Source organism: Chiloscyllium punctatum, chromosome 5, assembly GCF_047496795.1.
Source record: "Chiloscyllium punctatum isolate Juve2018m chromosome 5, sChiPun1.3, whole genome shotgun sequence".
NCBI lineage: Eukaryota > Metazoa > Chordata > Chondrichthyes > Orectolobiformes > Hemiscylliidae > Chiloscyllium > Chiloscyllium punctatum.
This window is the reverse complement of record NC_092743.1, coordinates 6,173,254-6,191,516: the sequence shown is the minus strand read 5'-3', so window position 1 is coordinate 6,191,516 and position 18,263 is coordinate 6,173,254. Positions and strand designations below refer to the sequence as shown.

The 18,263-nt window shown below is 46.8% G+C and overlaps 1 protein-coding gene across 5 annotated transcripts in view; it reads left to right on the top strand.

Annotated features, from left to right (window-relative positions):
• Positions 1-18,263, top strand: part of znf521 (zinc finger protein 521) — a 603,804-nt gene that overhangs the window by 437,551 nt on the left and 147,990 nt on the right. The gene's annotated exons all lie outside the window — the stretch shown is intronic.

Sequence of the window (18,263 nt, the reverse complement as noted above, 5' to 3'; positions counted from 1 at the left end):
CTCCAATACTCCCTATGTCAATCTGCTCAAGAGCCTCACATTACTGAATGCTGTACCAATACCCTTCAACATGAATACAGATGTAAAGTACATGTTTAATACCCTATCAATGTCCTCTAGCTCTGTGCACAGACCGCCTTCTTGGTCCCTAATGGGTCCTACTTTCTCCCTGGTTGTCTCTTCCATTTGGTGTATTTATGGAATATCTTGGCGTTCTCCTGAATCTTACCCAGCTGCGTATTTTCATGCCCCCTTTTTGCTTTCCTAAAGCCCCCTCAGGATTTTCGATACTCTACTCTAGCCCCTGTTAATTTGCTCTCTTTGTATCTTTTCCTCAACCTTCCCAGCTGTTCAGGGTTCTCTAGGCTGGTTGCTCCTACATTTCACCCTAAAGGGAACATGTTGGGCCTGTATACTTCCCAGTTCCATTGTGAGTAACTCCCAGTGTTTTACTGGAGATTCACCCAGACTCCTGTGCTCAGAATACTTTGACCAGATCCTGCCTTATTTTAGTAAAATCTACCTTACCCCAATCTAAATCCCTTTTTCCTTTTCCATAATAAATTTAAACCAGTGGTTCCCTACTGTCCTCTTCAAACACTTGTGTGGGAAAGCTCCAAGATTTGGACCCAGCAACGTACCATAATCTTAAAGGACATGGGAGCAGGAGTACACCCTTCTGTCCATCAAGCCTGTTCCTCCAGCCATTGAGATCATGTCTGATCTGATAGTGAAGGAACAGCGATATATTTCCAAGTCAGGATGGTGAATGGCTCAGAGGGGACCTTGCAGGGGGTGGTGTTCCCATGTATCTGATGCCCGTGTCCTTCTAAGTGGTAGAGGTCACAGGTTTGCAAGGTGCTGTCTGACGAGCCTTAAAGAGTCACTGGAGTGTATCTCATGGATGGTACACACTGCTGCTCCCCCTCAGTGGGGGAGGGAGTGGATGTTTATGGGTGTGGGGGCAATCAAGCGGCTGCTTTGCCCTGGACGGTGTGAAGCTTCTTGAGTGTTGTTGGAGCTGCACCCATCACACGCCTGACTTGTGCTTTGTAGATAGGCTTTGGGGAGTCAGAAGGTGACTTCCTTGTTGTAATATCCCTAGCCTCTGACCTGCTCTTGTAGCCGCTGTGTTTATATAATGAGTCCAGTTGACTTTCTGGTTGATGGTAACACTCAAGATATTGATAGTGGGGGATTCTGTGATGTCAGTGAATGTTAGATTCTCGCTTGTTGGTCATTGCCTGGCAATTGTGTGGCATGAATGTTACTGGTCATCTATCGCCAAAGTACTCTATGCCTGTGTTGATAAAGCTGAGGCAGCCATTTTCCTTGTGGAGGTCTTTCTGAACCTGCCCTGCCACCTTCAGTGATTCTGAGTACACAATACCTCCCCCAAAGTTCCTTCTAACTCATAACGTCTCAGGTCATCCCATAGTCCCATCATTCCTGAGGCACAGTTACAACAAGTAAAAGGCATCTGGTTGGGTACATGAATAGGAAAGAGTTAGAAGGATATGGGCCAAATACAGGCAAATGGGACTAGTTCAGTTAAGGACTGTATGATTCGACATCACTTACATTTGGATGATGATGGGGGTGATGTGTGCAGCCCCTATTCCAGGTTGTATTAGCCTTCAGTTTGCTAGTTACAGAGTGATGCCAAATTTACAAGTAAATGACTCTGTTTACTTTAATGGTTTTGTTGCCAGGAATGGACCCAAAGATGCAATAGTGCATAAAGATAACTGATTGGTGAGATACCCTCAATTCTCCATCACTTGGTATTCTGAATGGAATACAACTGCCACTTCCTGGAGGAATATTCTACGAAAGAACCGTGTGATGTTTAACAAGTCTCTGAACGCCACCTTATTTGTATCCACACCCTGGAACCACATTGAGTGACACAGAGTCCTTTGGAATAGGCCATTCAACCCAACGGCAGTGTGCTGACGTTTTTGCACCATACCAGCCTCATAATACGTTCATCAGAACTAACAGCAGGAATAGGCCATTCAACCCCTTGAGCCATTTAATACAATCAAGGCTGACCTCATCTCCCCCTTTCCTGCCCGGTCCCCATAACCCTTCAACCTGTTACTGATGAAAAATCTGTCTGTCTCCTCCTTAAATTTACTCAGTGTCTCAATATCCTCCCCCCCTGCATTCTGGGGGAGTGAATCCCACAAATTCATGTCCCTTTGAGAGAACTAATCCCTCCCCATCTGTATTTTTAAATCTGTCCCCCACCTTATCCTAAAGCTGTGACCTCTCGTTCTAGACTGTCCCCACATGAGAAAACTTCCTGTCTACATCTACTGTGTCAATTCCCTTAAGTATCTTATCTGCCCCAATTAGACCTCCTCTCATTCTTTGGAACTCCAGAGAGTATCAGCGATTTTTGAAAAGATTAGTAGCTCAGGTTGATGATAAATATGTAAGTTAGCTCGCTGAGTTGGAAGGTTTGTTTTCAGACGTTTCATCTCCGGTGAGAGTCTCCGGTGAAGCGCTGGTGGTATGTCCCACATCTCTGTTTATAGGTCTTCGTTTCTTAAGGTGGATGATGTCATTTTGAGTTCTTTGTTTCAAGGAAAGGTAGGTAGGGTCTAAATCAATGTGTTTATTGGGGGAGTTCTGGTTAGAGTGCGAGGCCTCTAAGAATTCTCATGCGTGTCTTTGTTTTACTTGCCCTAGGATGTGTGTGTTGTCCCAGTCAAAGTGGGTGTCCTTCTTTGCCTGTATGTATGGAAACTAGTGAGAGAGGGTCATGTCTTTTTGTGGCTAGTTGGTGTTCATGTATCCTGGTGGCAAGTTTCTGCTCAATCCCTCCTCATAAGACCAACTCCTCATCTCTGGGATCTCTAGTCAACCTCCATTGAACTACCTTCAATGCAACTACATCCCTCTTCATGGAAAGGGACACAGACTATACACTGTACTTCAGGTGCTGTCTCACTAACGCCTTGTACTGTTGCAGTGTTCCCCGTGTGAAGTTTACACAATCTCACTGTGTCTGTGTGGATTTCTGCTGTATGCTAGGGTTTCCTTTCCACAGTCTGAAGATGTGCTGGTTAGGATGGATTGGCCATGCCAAATTGCCCCATAGCGTCCAGGGATTAGCCGTGAGAAATTCAGAGTTTCAGGGATAGGTAAACGGGGTGGGATGGGTGTGGACTCTCTGGGCCAAATGGGCTGCTCCCATGATGTGCGGATTCCATGATCTCACATGATTTCACACACTCCTTTTGCAATAAATGCCAGAAGTTTCCCTGTTTCTCTTAAATGGGAGACTTCTAACTTTTAAACAGTGCCTCCTCGTTCTAGACTCTCTCAGAAGGAAAATGTCACGCAATCATTAATTCTGCCAAGTCCCCTCAGGATCTTTTGTGTTTTAATAAGATGACTTCTCATAAGAACTGCTGCCGATATAGACCCAACCTCAAGGCTGAGATAGATAGATTTTTCATCAGGGAGAGAATCAAGGAGTATTGGGAAAAGCCAGGATAGTGGAGTTAAGGGTCATCAGGTCAGCCATGATGTCATTGAATGGTGGAGCAGGCTCGATGGGCCGAATGGCCTACTTCTGCTCCTGTGGTATAATAACCTCCTCAACCTTGTCCTCATCAGACAACCTCTTACTACTTTTCATCTCTCCTGATGAAGAGGCAGAGATGAGGGAGTGTCTTTTCCATTGTGGGGGAGGGGGGTGACTCTAGAACTCTCTGCCTCAGAAGGGCAGGGGCTGGGGGGGAAGGTGGGCCACAAACAGATTAGATTGGTCTAAGTGGCCTACCTTTGTCCAATTCACATGTGTGTATCCTTCAATTCCTTTTAGCATTGATGTATTCACCTCCCTTCAGGTAATCTCGAGGGCATGGATGGGGGAAAGGTTACAGTAAAGATTTTAATCTCTGGAGATATTGTGTTGCACAGTTTGTAGTGAGAGTTGTTGATGCTCTGATTTTTGGGAAAATCAACCACCCGTGTGTTAATAGCGAATATACTTCACGCTCCCCAGAATGAGGATTTATGAATAGCAGTAATCATGTTAATCATGGATTACCCAGCATTAATAGTTTCTTACTGGAACGAGCCGGTCTGCCAGACAGGACCATGCAGATGGTTGGAACCAGTCACCTCCAGCCTAGTCCTGTTCAGTGCCCCTCTGATTTCTCACCAACATATTCTCTCTGAAAAGAGCACCGAGGGCTGGAAGGATGGCTAGAATGCTTACAAAGGGTGGCAGCTGGATGATCACATCTCCTTTATTTTCGGTGAGCTCCCGCTCAGAGGTTTTCGTAGAGTCATACAGCACAGAAACAGACCCTTTGGTCCAACTCATCCACGCGGGCTAAGTTTCCCAAAACTAAACTAGTCCCACTTCCCTGCATTTGCCCCTTTCCCTCTCTAAACCTTTCCTAGTCATGTACCTGTTCAAATGTCTTTTACACGTTGTAACTGTACTTGCATTTACTGTGTCCTCTGGCAGTTTGTTCTACAAATGAACCATCCAACTGTGTGAAAAATTGCCCCTCAGGTCCCTTTTAAATCTTTCTCCTCTCACCTGAAACCTATGCCCTTTAGTTTTGAACTCCCCAACCCTGGGGAAAGGACCTTTGCTATTCACCTTATCCATGCCCATCAATGATTTTATCAGCCTCCTAAGCTCCAGTGTAAAAGGTCCCAGCCTACCCAGCCTCTCCTTATAACTCAAACCCTCCAGTCCTGGCAACATCCTGGGAAATTGTTTCTGAACCCTCTCCAGTTTAATAATATCCTTGCTACAGCAGGGCGACCAGAATTAGATACAGTATTCCAGAAGCAGTCTCATTAATGTCCTGTGCAGCTTCAACATGACATCCCAACTCCTTTACTCAAATCTGAGCAATGAAAGGAAGAGTGCTAAATACCTTCTTAACCATCCTGTCTACCTGTGACACAACTTTCAAAGAACTATGTACCTGAACCCCAGGCCTCTGTTCGACAACACTACCCCAGGCCTTACCATTAACTGTGTAAGTCCTGCCCTTGTTTGTTTTTACCAAAATGTAATACCTTGCATTTATCCAAATTAACCTGCATCTGCCCAGTGGCCCAATTGAACAAGATTCCATTGTAATCTTAGATAACCTTGCGACAAGCTGTAAGAAAGTGTGAGAAGATAGAGGGAGGAGGGGACAACAGAATGGATGGAGTGTGGTGGGGTAAAAGACAGGAGAAGTTAAACAAGTAAAAGGATGGGAGCTCCATCTGGAAGGGCAAGGGCAGCAGATACAAGATTCCTGATGAAGGGCTTATGCCCGAACCGTTGATTCTCCTGCTCCTCGGATGCTGCCTGACCTGCTGTCCCAGCACCACACTCTCGGCAGCAGATACATGGGAACACCATTTCCTGCAAGTAGCCCTCCAAGCCTCTCACCATTCTGACTTGGAAATATATCGCCCATTCCTACACCACCGCTGGGTCAGAATCTTGGAATTCCCTCCCTAAGGGCATTGTGGGTCTACCCACAGCACACGGACTCAAGAAGGCAGCTCACTCCCACCTTCTCAAGGGGCAACTAGGGACGGGCAGTAAATGCTGGGCCCAGCCAGCGACATGTGAGTGAATAAAAAAGAAGTTAACATTTCAGGTCGACCAGAAAAGGGTAGAGTTGCCGATACAGCAGGTTTAGATGGTGCTTTAGGTAGAGGGAGAGGTAGGAGAGGTTTTTGTTTTGTTTAGTTTCTTAAAAAGGACTCAATTAATCATGACAGGATTCAAGTACAAGAACAGGGATGTCTTGCCATAATTATACAGGGGCCTTAGTGGAACCACCCCTGGAATAGTTTGAGTCTCCCTATCTTAGCAAGGATGGTCTGACGATGGAGGGAGGGCAGCGAAGTTTAACCAGACTGATTCCTGTGACAGTGGGACTAACACACATGGAGTGGGAGTGCGGACTGTATTCACTGGGGGATCTCAGAGAAAGCTGATTGTGTCAAATAGTGGAGCAGACTTGACGGGGTGCATAGCCTACTCCCGCTCAAATTTTCTATGTGGTTTAAACTTTTTTGATGATAGTCACAGTTGCAGCAGTTTTCATTAGCAACCCCCGCCCCCAACCCCCCAACCAACCAAACCCCCAACACATCCTTTGCTAATAAGCTTGGCAGAGTGAGATTTAGTAATTGATTTTCTGATGGAACACAACAGGGACACAATCCCTAACCAACACCACAAGCACAAGTTGATTTAAAAGTGAAAATAGGATTGCAACTCCTGTGTTCCAGTCACTAGGGATGTATCACAGGGCTTTTTGTCTGAACCGGTTTGGTCATTAAAATACCCAAATCATTTTAATATTTGCATTGAAGAAAGGGCAGGCTTCATTTGGTGCACTCTCCGTTTACCGTTTCCACAGGTGCCAGGTTTGCATTTATGTAGCACTTTTCCTGATGGCAGTGTGCAGCAAATGTAATGAGGTCACCCAGGTGGACCTCATAGAATCTGAGTTCCCCGACTGGGGCTGTTAACCTGGTCCAATCAGGGAGCCCTGGCTGACAGGTAGAAACAGGAGGGCCCACCTTGTGTCTTTCACTGTGTTTGCACAAAAATAAAGAACTGGGTTATCAGACATCCTGTTCACTCTGAGAGCTGGCTCTGAGGGAGCTGGACCAGTGTGTGCGCGTGTGTGTCTGTCAGACTAGAAAAAAATAAACACGAGTGTCAGACATCCTGCTCACTCTGAAAAAAAAAGGCAAAAAACAGGAGTGTCAGAACTCCTGAGGAAAAAAAAAGAAAAAAAAAGCCAAAAAAAAAGAAACAGGAGTGTCAGAAGGTCTGTTCACTGTGAGAGCTGGCTGTGAGGGAGCTGGGTTCGTGTGAAGGACTCCATTGTATTAAAGAGGAGAGGAGACTGATTCTGTTGGTGTCTTCTCATTGAGGAGGAAGAGTTTATTTTGAAGTTTTTTGTTTCTTCTTTATTGTTTATTGTGATTGTTTGTTTTCCGCCTTTTCTTTTAAAAACAGGAGTGTCAGAGGTTCTGTTCACTCTGAGAGCTGGCTCTGAGGGAGCTGGGTCAGTGGCGAAGGACTGTCCATTTTGAGTCAGGGAGGTGACTGATCTCTGTGCTGGCGGGGCCATGGTCAGTGTGTTATTACTGCTGTTGGGTTTCCTACTGAGGAGGAGAGTGTTCCTTGTTCTCACCCCTTATTTCAGGTGGACGTTTGGATTTTTGGTTTTCTTTCTTGTTTGTTGTGGTTGCTTTTTTCTGATTCTTTCTGTTTCTTCCCTGTAAGTTGAAGCTGTGCTCAGCTGCACAGGCAGCTACTAATGCCACCATCACTGCTGCTGCAGCCTGGGCCTGGTCCAAAAGAAAAATAAACAGGAGCGTTGGAGGTTCTGTTCACTCTGAGAGCTGGCTCTGAGGGAGCTGGATCAGTGTCAAGAGACCTCCATGTGGAACTAAAGGGAGGTTGGATGACTGGATACCAGCCCCTCTGGAGTTATCTCAAGGGCATTTCCAAAGATTTTGCAGTTGATAAAAGCATCTGGATGGATATATGAATAAGAAGGGTTTGCGTCACAGAGTCATAGGTTTGGAGGGATATGGGCCGGGTGCTGGCTGGTGGGACTAGATTGGGTTTGGGATATCTCATAGGCATGGACGAGTTGGACCTAAGGGTCTGCTTCTGTGCTGTACATCTCTATGACTCTATGATTCAGTATTTCTCAAAGTGTAGTAATTGTTTTCATTAGGAAAAGTGGGAAGTTTCAAGCTCCATACGTCTCCATTATTCTTTCCTGGGATGTGGATATCACTGAAAAGACCAACATTTGTTGCCCACTCCTTGAACTAAGTGTCTCACTCAGCCATTAAAGAGGGCAGTTAAGAGTCAACCACATTGCTGTGGGTCTGGAGTCACGTGTAGGTCAGACCGGGTAAGAGCAGCAGATTTCCCTCCCTGAAGGACATCAGTGAAACCGATGGATTTTAAGAACAATTGATTAGAGTTTTAATGTCGCTATCACTAAAACTAGCTTTCAATTCCACGTTTATTTATTGAATTTAAATGCCACACAATGTCATTTGAACCCAGATCCCCAGAGCATTAACCTGGGCGTCTGAATATTAGCATTAATTTCAAGTGTGTCAGAACACAAGAGCAGAGCTGTACTGCTGAGGCTGTACAAGGCTCTGATCAGACCACATTTGGAATATTTGGAGCAGTTTGGGGTTCCTTATCCAAGGAAGGATGTGCTAGTGTTGGCGGAGGTTTACAAGTATAATCCCAGGGATGAAGGGTTTGTCATATGAGGAGCAGTTGAGGAATCTGGGTCTGTACTCAATGGGTTTTTGAAGAATGAGGGAGGATCTGATTGAAAATTACAGAATACTGAGAGATCTGGACAGAGTGGACTTGGAGAAGATGTTTCCACCAGTAGGAGAGACTCGGACCCAAGGGCACAGCCTCAGAGTGGAGGGATGACCCTTTGGAACTGAGATGAGGAGGAATTTCTTCAACCAGAGGTTGGGGACTCTGTTGGATTCAATGCTGCAGAATCCAAATTATTGGGTGTATTTAAGACAGAGATTGACTAGCAAGAGGATCAATGGTTATGGGAAAGAGGGGAGAATGGGGGGTTGAGAAACATATCAGCTGTGATTGAATGGCGGAGAAAACTTGATGGGCCAAATGGTCTAATTCTTGCTGTTACAAAACAGCTGGAATACCATGAACAGTTATGGTCCTGTTATCTAAGGGCAGATGTTCTTGGCATTAGAGACAGTCACTGATTGGATTTAAACCCTTGTGCCTACAGCTTTCACCCAGACTGTTCGATTCCTAGTCTACCAACATCACCACAGTGCTCCTGTCTCCCTATAGTGAGCGGATAATCCCATTAGTTTGTGAAATACATGCAAAGAGGAGTGCAGCTTTGGAATTCTCTTCCCCAAACCACTGGTTGATGGTATTTCAGTTGTTAAATTAACATGAGGTAATCAATTTTTTTATTAAGCCAAGGTATTAAGGGATATGGCCAAAGGCAGGGATATGGAGTTCGGCCATTGAATGGTGAGCAGGCTCAAGGGGCTGAATGGCCTACTCCAGTTCCTGTGTTCCTCGGGATAATTAAAACCAGGACACTGGATAAATCCAGCATTCCTGCCCGACGTTACACCAGTGACCACACTTCGGAAGATGTCAAGAGACCCAGATAATGTTCTAGGGGGCCTGAGTTTGTATCCTGGCATGGCTGATGCTGGAATTTAAATTCAATAAAATAAAAATCTAGAATTAAGTATCTAATGTTGGCCGCAAAACTGCTGAGCAATGTTGTTCCCTAATCTCTGCCATCCATCAGTGACTCAGTGGTTAACATTGCTGTCTCACAGCATGAGGGTCCCAGGTTCAATTCCAGCCTCGGGCGACTGTCTGTGTGGAGTTTGCACATTCTCCCCGGGTCTGCATGGGTTTCCTCTGGGTGCTCCGGTTTCCTCCCACAGTCCAAAGATGTGCAGGTCAGAGTGGATTGGCCATGCTAAGTTGCCCATAGTGTTAGGTGCACTAGTCAGAAGGAAATGGGTCTGGGTGGGTTACTCTTTGGAGGGTCGGTGTGGACTGGTTGGGCCAAAGGGCCTGTTTCCACACTGTAGGGGATCTAATCTAATCTAATCTAATCCTTACTTGGTCTGCCCATGTAACGCCAGATCCTCAGTGATAAGGTTGACCTTTGTCTGGGTGGTTTCAATATAAAGGATAGATCATGGTATGTGTTCACACATCTTGCTTGTCTGGATTAACTCAGGGACAAAAGCAGAAATTGCTGGAAAAGCTCAGCAGGTCTGGCAGCATCTGTGGAGAGAAATCAGAGTTAACGTTTCAGGTTGAGTAACCCTTCCTTAGAACTGATGTTCAGGGTTTGGATGTCTAATCGTGCCCTATCATTGTGCTTAACATCCTCACCCACTCTCTGAGAAAGGTTGGCATGGAATAATGCCAGGTGCAGACTCACACAAAGGACTGGAGTTTATTTACAGTGGTATAGCAGCTTTACAGTGCCATTTCCAGCATCTTGTGGACTCCTGAATGTTTCTTGTGCGGGATTACAGCAGTCTCGGTTTTAATACCAGCGGGAGATAGGGAGTATAAAAGCAATATAATTTGATGACAAAATGATCAGCCAGCGACTGGAAGTTTCTTTATGATCTCGATTATAATGGGAGAGGGAAACGGAATATGCAAAATGTAACGAGATTTTAACGGGGAGACAACGGCTGACATTTTAACCTGCAAATTAATCCTTTTTATCATCATAAATCTCTCAGAAAGTATGATTTCTTTTGCACGTTTATTTTTCCATCTAAAGCCTCTGCTCCCAAGGCAGAGGATCTGCTAGACTTCCTGTTGTTGCAGTGACCTTTAGACAGGGCTGGAGGGTTGCAGATTGGCCGGAGAGTTATCAGTCTTTAGGGAAATATCTAACATCCCTGCTTCCCCACCCGCAGAGCAGCGGTTACTGTTGAGGCCCTGTTTAATGGATTTTCTGAGGGAGGAGATGGGGTGAGGGGTCAGTGAAGAAAGGTAGAGTTTATGGTCAAGGAGCAGTTAGGGTGTTACTGATTGATGGAACACTTTTAGTGGGCTGAATTGACTGTATCTCGTGTTGAGTGTTGCCTCGCATTGAGGGTTTGTGGGCTGTCCGTGCCCTGTGCTGGGATGTTATTGGTACGTGAGAGCTGAAACATAGAAACATAGCAGTGGTGGGCCATTCGGCCCTTCAAGCACGCTCTGCCATTTAGAATGGCCATGGCTGGTCATGTAACTTCCTGGGCTACTTCGGAGGGGGGGGGGCAATCAAGAGTCAACCATATTGACATGGGTATGGAGTCATGTGGGTTACACACTGGGTAAGGATGGCACTTCATAGGACATTGACCAGATGGGTTTTAGAACAATCAATGGTAGCTTCATGGTCACCATCACCATCAAGTCAAGATCTTGCTCCTGTAGCTGGAGTTTTGAAGCATTCTGTCATCGTGATCAGGAATGCCCAGCCTGAAAGGGATCCAGTAGGAACTTTCCAAAGGGACTCGGAGAAATGCAGGTTAGAAGAAGGAGTGGTATTGGCAGGGGGAAGGGCAAGGAGCCTCAGGTCATTGGGCAAATGTAATGGCTCTTCTGGTGAGCGTTCTGTTGAAATTCGGATGTGAAGAAACCATTGAGTGGCAGAATCAGTGACTCGTTAAAGTGTGGCGCAGGAAAAGCACAGCAGGTCAGGCAGCATCTGAGGAGCAGGAGGGTCGATGTTTCGGGCATAACCCCTCATCAGTACTCCATCATTGCCTGGCATTTGGGCGGTGTGCATGTCATTTGCCTTTTGAGAGCCCAAGCCTGGATATTGTCCAGATCTTGTTGCATTTGCACAGGGGCTGCTTCAGTATCTGAGGAGTTGCGAATGATGCTGAACACTGTGCAATCATTGGCGACCATCCCCACTTCTGACCTTAGGAAGGAAGGTCATTGATGAAGCAGCTGAAGATGATTCTCTGATTCTGTAACTCACAACTGGGTATCCTAAAACACTTTAGCAACCAATGAAGCCCTTTTGTAGTTCCTGTTGTTACAATAGAATCACAGGAAATAGGGGCAGGAGTAGGCCATTTGGCCCTTCAAGCGTGCTATACCATACAGTGTGATCATGACTGATCAGATTGGCACAACCAATTTGCGCACAGCAAAGTTCCCACTAGAAGTGATGTGATAATTCCCATTGAATCTGTTATTGCGAGATTGATTGAGGAATGAATAGCGACTGGCACATTAGAAAGAACTTTGTTGTTCAGCGTACAGAACCTCAATTTAAACTATTGCCTGACAGGACAGTACCCATGGCAGTGCAATACCCCTCGCTATAGGGCCACAAGTGTCAGGCTCAGTGTTCAGCTTTCTGAAGTGAGCATCATCCAATCTGTGGACCAGCCACCCACAGTGTAGTTGAGCACTTTACTGAGCAGCACATCCTTGTTCCCACCAGCCTCTCACTCTTTTCTTGGGCCTGGTATTGCTGGTGGTTTAGATGGGCCACAGGAAATCACAAAATGCTGTCCTAATTAGAACAGTCCGTACCGACAGAGCATTAACGTTCTCACATGTCTCTGACACCAGGAGACTCCAGCTATCGGGCTCCCTCCTTTGAAGTGAATGTCATGGTTATGGCATAGCGGTCAGTTCAACAAAGTGACCTTCCTGGCGAAAGTGAGGACTGCAGATGCTGGAGTCAAGATTAGAGTGGTGCTGGAAAAGCAAAGCAGGTCAGGCAGCATTCGAGGAATTCCTGATGAAGGGCTCCTGCCCGAAACGTCAATTTTCCTGCTGCTTGAACTGTTGTGCTTTTCCAGCACCACTCTAATCTTGAAAGTGACCTTCCTGCCAGGCAGGTCTGTGTGGAATGTTGCACTGCCATACATGGTCACAAATGCCTATTTGTTACCTTGTTGGTAATTGTACTCTCATTTTTTGAAGGAATGTGGAGCAGTCTTCACTCCCATACACTAAGACTAGATTGTGAGACTACTCCATAACCCTGCTGGGGGGACGGGGTGGGGGGGGTTGGTGGGGAAACACACGCCCTCACAGCAATCGGTCCTTGGGAACATTTTGGGTCAATGGAGCATCAGAAGCCCACCCTTTGTTTGGCTTCTTTAAATTCTGTCTGTCACCCTCAACCTATTCCGCCTGGTCGATACAGGGCAGAGAATGTGCTCACTGAGGCAGACCTTCGAAAAATACACCAACGTCCCTACAAAGGTTTTAGAACATAGAACATAGAACGTAGAAGAATACAGCGCAGTACAGGCCCTTCGGCCCTCGATGCTGCGCCGATCAAAGCCCACCTAACCTACACTAACCCACTATCCTCCATATACCTATCCAATGCCCGCTTAAATACCCATAAAGAGGGAGAGTCCACTACTGCTACTGGCAGGGCATTCCATGAACTTACGACTCGCTGAGTGAAGAACCTACCCCTAACATCAGTCCTATACCTACCCCCCCTTAATTTAAAGCTATGCCCCCTTGTAATAGCTGACTCCATACGTGGAAAAAGGTTCTCACTGTCAACCCTATCTAACCCCCTAATCATCTTGTACACTTTTTTTTTGAGAGGTGAATTGATAGAGGTGTACAAAAAGGTGTGTGATAATGCCCTTCAATCCTTTACACCTCGAAAATATTTTGAAAAGGTGGTTCCATTCCAGCCTCATTGCCCTCTGTCTGTTGTCCCAAGTAAGGCTAGAGCATGGTGAACTGTAGGCAGCCATGACAGGGCTAAGACTGGGACAATAAAAACTGGAACCATTCAGCAGGTCACTCAGCACCCATGCTGAGAAGCAGGAAACACATCTGGCCAAGGGGTAGTGAGGAGGATGATCAGAGGATACAGCAGGATATAAATCAGCTGGAGGCATGGGCAGAGAAATGGCAGATGGAGTTTAATCCAGACAAATTTTGGAAGGTGGAAATTATACAGTGACTGACAGAACATTTGGGAGTGTTGATATGTAAAAAGATCAAAGTGTGTAGGTCCACAGATCACTGAAGGTGGTAGTGCAGGTAGATAATGTAGTAATAGAATCATCGAGATATACAGCACGGGAACAGACCTTTCAGTCCAACTCGTCCACGTCAACCAGATATCCCAACCCAATCTAGCCCCATTTGCCAGCACCCGGCCCATATCCCTCTACACCCTTCCTATTCATATACCCATCCAGATACCTTTTAATTGTTTCCATCTTCACCAATTCCTCTGGCAGCTCATTCCATACACACACCACCCTCTCTGTGGAAAAGTTGCCCCTTAGGTCCCTTTTAAATCTTTCCCCTCTCACCCTGAACCTATGCCCTTCAGGTTCTGGACTCCCCCACCCCAAGGAAAAGACCTTGTCAATTTACCCTTCCCATACCCCTCATGATTTCATAAATCTAAAAAGGTTAATGGCTTGTTTACCTTTGTTGGAATGGGCATTGAGTATTAGGATAAACAAGTTTTGTTGCAGCTTTATAGAACTTTAGTGAGGCCACACTCGAAATATTCTGATCACCACACCGACAGAAGGATGTACAGAGGGTACAGAAAAGGTTTACCAGGATGTTCCCTGGGATGGGGGATTTTAGCTATGACGAAAGGTTGGATAGACTGGGTTTATTTTCACTGGAACACAGGAGGCTGAGGGGCGACCTGATAGAAGTTTATAAGATTGTGAATGGCACGGATAGATTGGAAAATATGAAGCTTTTTCCCAGGTTGGAGAGGTCATTTACTAGTGGACACAGGTTCAAGATGTGAGGGGAAAGTTTAAAAGAGATGTGCAAGGTGAGTTTTTTCACCCAGAGGGTGGTGAATGCCTGGAACGCGCTGTCAGAGGAGATGGTGGAAGCAGACACAGGAGCAGCATTCAAGAAACACCTGGACAAATACATGAATAGGCAGGGAATAGAGGGTACGGATGCTGCAAGTGAAGACAGTTTTAGTATGGAAGGGCAAAATGTGACAGCGCAGGCTGGAGGGCCGAAAGGCCTGTTCCTGTGCTGTATTGTTCTTTGTTCTCTGTTCTGTTAAAGATTAAACCAAAGTCACATCTCTGCCAGTCATCTTGCCTCGTCAAAAATCCCAACATGGATTCCCCAGTTCTTGAACTGCTGAGTAAAACCAATAACATCTCAGACTGAGAGGAGGCTTGGGGTTGTAAACATCCTTAACTAAATCCGTCAACTTTGAAAGTTTTTGATGCATCAAGGAAAGCTAGGCTCCTAATAACCGAGAAAGCTGTGGGTCCAGAAGCTGACAGGAGAATGATGTACGGTTTTTCATCGACCCTAATGTCATTTGCCCAGAAAAAACAGCCCATTCTTTCCACATACTGGGCCCCGACTTCAACAGCAGGATCAAGCAGGTCCAGCTTCTCAAATAACGTCATGACGCCAGAAATGCTTACCCCAACTCAAAGGTGACTGTTACAAGCAAATTTCTTCAGGAATGTATCCCAACCTCATCGCTACTGAAATAACTAGTGGACAGTATCCTGTCACCAAGTCCCCTTTTATTTACATGTGTAGAGTCCCAAACACTGATCCAGCTCCCTCAGAGCCAGCTCTCAGAGTGAATAGAACCACTAATACTCCTGTTTATTTTTCTTTTTTTTTCTTTTTTTAACTGCGGTAGTGCTTACTTTTTCCCCAGCACCCATGGTGTGTGTGTGCGGGTGTGAGACACAGTAAGAGATACAAGGTGCACGAATCTTTATTCAGTTTCCACCATCAGGAAGAAAGGAAACACCTGAGTGGCCTGTGAAACACTCCTGTTTAATTTTATTTTTCTTTTTTTAACCCCCACACTACCGCCTAACTGCAGTAGTGCTTATTTTTTCCCCAGCACCCATGGTGTGTGTGTGTGTGTAGGTGTGAGACACAGTGAGAGACACAAAGTGCAAGAATCTTTATTCAATTTCCACCACCAGGGAGATAGGAAAACACCCGAGTGGCCAGTGACAAGCCCTGTCCTTCACATCAAAGGGCAATGCTGTGTGATCAAACAGTGAGGGGGAGGGGTAGGGACTAAATCAAAATAGAGTTGGAGGGAGAAATAATGCACTCCACTCCCTGCGGCGCCCACCTCTCCCTGAACAACTCCAGGGTGTCGGTGGACACCGCGTGCTCCTTCTCCAAGGACACCCGGGCTCTAACGTAACCCCGGAAGAGGGGCAGGCAGTCGGCCCTAACGACCCCCCTCCACGGCCCGCTGCCTGGACCTGTTGATGGCCAGTTTGGCCAGGCCCAGGAGCAGACCCACGGGGAGGTCTTCGGACCTGCCCTCCCTCCTCCGTACCGGGTGCCCAAAGATCAGGAGCGTGGGACTGAAGTGCGACCAAAAGCAGAGGAGGAGTTTTTTGAGAAAATCAAAAAGGGAGTGCAAACGCCCACACCCAATATATACATGGTCCACGGACTCCACAGCGCCACAGAACAAGCAGTTGGGCTGGGAGTCCGTGAACCACCGCAACCTGCGGTTACAGGGGACTGCTGCGTGCAGCACCCTCCACCCCAGATCCCCGAGAGAAAGGGGGAGGACTCCCGCGTAGAGAGCCCTCCACTGGGGATCCCCACCGCCCGGTGGCAAATGGGCACGCCAAGGCGTGTCCGGACGGTGGATGAGGGAGAAGAGGTGGACGGTGTGCAGCAGCAGTCGATACAGGGCCCTCCTTTTTATATCCCTGAAAGGGACAAAATTAAAATTCCGGAGGCGGCTCAGGTTGTGGGGCACAGGCTCCCGCGGGAAGTACGGGACCTTGGGGCCAATGTGAAATTCCGTCCAGGCTGGGGTGAGCGCGGACAGGATCCCACCGCACACCTGAGCATCCTCCAACTGGTGCACAACACTCCTGTTTAAATCTGTCAGCCAGGGCTCCCTGATTGGACCAGGTTAATAGCCCCACTCAGGGAACTTAGGTTATACTGTCTCCACCTGGTTGCAATCACTGCAGTTATACCACCAGACCATTGCCTCCCATGTATTGCATGATTCTATGAAGTAAGTTTCTGAAAGAAAATTCTTTCAAGGCTTCCCATGACCAGATCAAGAACTATTGAAGATGAGTGAGAAAGACTATCTGGCCACCCCTCAAACCTGATCCAATTGGGTCAAGAGTCATTTTGCTTTCCAATTGGTGCAGGGGCTTATGTGTTATATGGGTCGTTTTCTTGGCCAATTATTGGCTAGAGCATGGTGTAGGTCATATGGTGAAACCTCCAGGAGTACATTTAGTTGCTGTTGGCAACCCTCAGTGGTGGGGTGGAGGCAGAAGAGATTTAATAACAAAAGATTTTGTGTTGCAAGAGCCAAAGAGAGCAGTAATGGATATGGTGAAGAAACAAAGGCTGTGTCCAAACGAGGCGTGAAAGACGATATAAACCCATCTGAGTACAACATAAAAGGATACAGCAAGAAACCAGACTAAAACCAGACTGGTTCAGCCAAACATGAGAAAGAAAAGATGCAGAGAACAAGATGGAACTGAGGTTATAATCTAAAGAGAGTTGGCAAACTAGACCTGTGTTCTCCAGAGTTTTGAAGATTGAGAGATGATCTCATTAAAACTGACAAACTACCTCTTAAAGGGATAGACAGGGGAGATGTTGGTGGGATGGTTCCCCTGGGTAGGGAGTCGAGATCTAGGGGGGCACCATTTAAAAATAAGGGGGTTACCACTTATATCTGAGGGAGGAGGAAATCCTTTACTCACATGGTTGAGAATCTTTGTGGGAACTCAGTCTTTGAACACATTGACTATGGAGGCTGATTGCTGTCTGGTTAGCTGTGGGCTGCAGGGCTATGGGGAGGGGTTAGGTGAAAGATCGGTCAGCCACATTTGTGTCAAATGGTGTGACAGACCCGATGGGCTGAATGGCCTCCTCCTGTTCCTGTGCACCTCAGATGTTTGAACTCAGAACTCCGTGGAGAACCACCCTGAAGGGTGTACTGTTGTCTGTCCCGACGGCATTGAGCTGCACAGGAACCGGGTGAGAGCCTGAGGATAGGAAGGATCGAGTGGTAACAAAGTGGGGAATTAGGATAGCAGCCACTCAGAAACCCAGGCTCATCCTTACTTGTTACAGACCAGAAGGAGGCCATTGAGACTGCACTGGTTCTGTCCCCTCGTACCAATCTCCTGCCTTTTCCCCATACTCCCTACTCAAGATTTTTATCCAAATAACCATCCAATGCTCCTGTTGAATCTCTCAGTTGGACCTGCCTCTTCCTCATCTCCAGGCAATACATGGTGACTACTCACTGGGTGCGATAGTCACCCTCGCTTCTTTGACATAACCCTTGAAACCTACACCCTCTTGTCCTTGTTCCTCTTTCGAATAGGAACAGCTTCCCTTCATGTCCTTTGCCCAGCCCACTCATTATTTTGAACACCTCCATCAGATCTCCTCCCGGCCTTCGTCTCTCCAGGGAGAACGGTCCCAACGTCTTCACTCTCTTACTGAGTTCTGCAAAGCAGACCCCCCCCCGCCCAAGTCTGTGTTTGGGCTCACTCGGGCAGAGGAGAGCACACTGTGAGCAGTGCCCTAGACAGAGTGAAGTGCAGGGAAATCACTGCTCTACCTGGAAGGTGTGTCTGGGGCCTTGCGCAGTGAGAGAGGAGGGAGAGGCCAGGCATGGAAGAGTGCCAGGCTGGAGGGAGGATGTCTGATGAGTGAGTTG